The following is a 3,575-nucleotide window of genomic DNA, read 5'->3' on the forward strand; positions in this document are numbered from 1 at the left end:
AGGAACAGGAGCCTCGGGAGGAGGCAGAAACAAGTGGGAGAACTCGGCCCTTTTGTTAGGAAGGCTGGAGAGAGGATCCAGTTGCGACACCAAGCGCTGTGCTGAACTCTGTTCAAGGGGTACGGCACAGCACTCTCAGGAGAGCGACCAGAGCTCCTCCTGTAACTGCAGAGCAAAGCAACCGCCACGTCTAGGTGCTGCTCGCTCGCTGCACTGTAATCGGCACACGGACCCGCTAAGGTATTTTTCCCAGCTGGGTCAGGAGCTGCAAAGCGTAAAGCTCTCGCGCTCCCAAAGGTTATATGGGACTGGTGGCAAAGCACCAATCCCCAAAAGGATCGGTTCCCAAGAGCAGTTCTGTAGCAGGCCTGTACAATGTAGCTGAGGCACAGACGGCAGCGCTGAGCACCGGGGTTTGCCACTCTACTAAAGAGCAAAACTCAGGGCTGAGGTTGGAACGCGCTCAGTGCTACAGGATGCAGCGCTCCCGAAGAAGTCCGATTACTCAGACAAGTGTTGAGCAATAACCTACAGTAAATATGAATCATCTAGATGCCCATGAGGCCATCTTCCACATAACAGGAACTGCAAAGCAGGGAATCGACAGTGATGTTCTCTGCTCCTTTCCAGAGGGGAGCAAGTAACCGCAAACACGGGAAGACCAGTGCTGCTGAGTGCAGGCAGTTACAGGAAAGCCACTCTAAGAACAAAGGACGTGCAGAACCATATTCCCCGATACAATAAACTGAAAACCCAGAGAAGGTTGGAAAGACCTTGCTAATGCTCGGTGAGGCCTTCTGGGTTTTTTGGGGGGGTGAGGAGGGGGTGGCGTATTTAGGGGTTTTGTGGTGGTGGTGGTTTTTTTTAAGTGATGGAAGAAGATGACATTTTTCTCCATTTTCAAGTGACCAGATCACACATAACCCGGGATTTGAAGGGAGAAAACCGAAGTGACTCAGTAGTAATTCTCTGTCACACAAGCACACTGTGGCACAATTGAAAACAGCAGCACTGAAGAGGGGGGAGAGCTGGCAGGAGGGAAGAAGATGCAAAGGAGATATTTAAGTAACCCGGTATTTTTCTTTAATGACTGATGTTACTGTAGTAATAGGAATTACTGGATAAGTCCAGAGAATAACGAAACACAGCCAAGCATTATGCCATTTAACAAAGTGTTGCATCAGAAGGTATTAACAGTGAGTTTCAAAACACAGAAAGTACCAAGAGAGGAGAGGAAATAACTCTCCAGGCCTTCAAGAACACCTCAAAGACAAATTTCGGAAATCTCCTAACAAAAGGGGACGCCGCTCAGCCAACCATTAAATCCCTTCCCAAGCAGCAGTTCACTCACTAAGGCAAAGACAACACTGCTAGAACAGAACTGAGCCTCAACCTGACCTCAGCTTTTCCCAAACACCTGAGCACAGCCTGTGAGAGTTTTACAGAGCTCCACTACGCATTATCTGCCTTTTAGTGGACAGGGATACATGACAACTAAAATAGCTTAGAGTAGGGAACAGTATCATGGGTGCCCTGTCTTTGTCCGGCTCTGAACAGATACAGAGGGCTTTCCACAGGGGAGGCACGAGAGGATCATGGCAACTGCGGAACCAGAAGCAATCGCTGCTCTAACCTTGATGCTGGGCACGGGATCTTGTAAGTAAACATCTAATACCTACACAGTTTCAGCTACACAGGGAATCATTCCACCAGCTTCACAGCCTGCTTCAGGCTCCCTGGGTTCCACATGGAATGCTGTAAGACAAAAGACCACACAAATCTTTACATGATGTAGATGCTGTGAAAACCACAAAATGCACCAAACCGCTCAGAAGCAACTATGCATTTAATAAAACCCTTTGGAGCCCAAATCCACTTGTTGAAGAGTCGCTACTTCACTTTTGGCTTGTAAAGTAGCATTAACACCATTAACTCTGCACTGCCACATAAAGCATAGATGAGGTACTGAGTACAACAGACAAATTCAAATGTTTGTTAGGAGTAAACCCACACTTCCAGATACTCCCATGGCTTTCAGCACGGGAGAGTTAATTCCTCATTTCACTGCCCAAAGCAAAAGAGAGGACATGCTACCATTGTCAGTGCCTGGAGCCGAGCGGCTGTTTAATCTGTGAATGCCAGACAGCTGCTACCTAGCAAAGCATAATTTGGGTCTGGAAGGTCATTCTCTTTTTAAATTCTCCAGCACATTCTCTGCCATGTTTGTTTTCCCACATTCAGTTGAGCCGGCCCAACTTCTCTCAAATTCCCAGCTCTGAAGAGATGACAGACAAAGGTATGTCTGGTTTGTGTAGCAAGAGCTACAACCACAGCACCTAGTCAACACCTCTGAATCTGATCCAGGAAAAAAACAAACAAGGAAGCTCTGGCAACATCCTCTGCTCTACCATGCGAACAGCAACATTTCAACGTCTTGTTTTTACAGCGCGTGGTACAGGTAGGGAGCGGACAGGTGATCAAAAGCTGCCCTTCTGCTGCTTCCTTTTCATGAGACCTACTTCTTAGGAAACAAGTGGGAACATTGGTTTGCTCAATGATGTCTTCACTAGGAAGTCGAGAATGGATGTAGAAAGACAACCATGAAAACAAGTTATCACACATGCTAGTCTCCACTTCCATCGAGTTTTCCCCAAATTTGAGTCCTATACATGGATTAGGGCAAATTGGACCAACAAATAAAACCTAGTTCAGATCAAAGCTTTTAAGAAGGCTTTTAAAAGCATAGCGAAACAGGCTTCAGAACGCCTAGAAACCACGGAGTGGTACTTTTGCCCCTAATACACACACACAGAGCAAAACCGTATCTCCGCTCAACCATTTTTAGGCATTTACTTTTGAGATGGATAGTCCAAATATCCTACTATCCTCTGCTTCCGAAACTCACCTTCCACACAAACAATAACCCTCTCGCTCGCGCCGACGGCCTCCCAGCTCTCTCAGCACGCGCTCCTGCCACAAGGGCCGCTCTGCGGGCGCGCAGCGACCAGCCCGCGTAACCAGGCGCGGGAATGGAGGAGCTCCTGCCTCTCGCACAGTGCAAGCACTAGCTCGGATTTCCACTTGACCATAGCATCCCATGAATTCGAAGAATTAAAGAAAATTTAACATCTAGCACTTCTACGTTAATTTCTTTTGGTGCTGGTAACTAAATAATTCCTTTTATAAAGCATCGGGGGAGGAAAGAAGAGACAGGGGGGACACAGAGCGCCGTGCAGCCTCATTCCCCCAGGAGCCTGCTGAAACAGAGGAGAGGCAATCTCTTACGCTTCAGATTTTAAACACCATTGTCATGGCAACTTTATGCAGCAAACTAACTACTTTTCAAACAGATCTGCATGTCTTTGGAAGAGATCTGTGATCACCACATCTACGTTTCCAGTTGACTACGGCACATACTGGAAGCAAACAACTTACTCCAATTTCCAGAGAAGCTGAATCTGCTGGAGTACAGCCCTACCCAGCAAAAGCCAAACTTTCTCAGGTCGTTTGAAGTAGTTTCCACGTTGGCTGACCTGTATGCACACACCGCCTGGAGCCAGAAGTGTTAACATCTG

The sequence above is a fragment of the Eurypyga helias genome, unplaced genomic scaffold (assembly GCF_000690775.1).
Source record: "Eurypyga helias isolate BGI_N326 unplaced genomic scaffold, ASM69077v1 scaffold7522, whole genome shotgun sequence".
In the NCBI taxonomy this organism is placed as follows: domain Eukaryota; kingdom Metazoa; phylum Chordata; class Aves; order Eurypygiformes; family Eurypygidae; genus Eurypyga; species Eurypyga helias.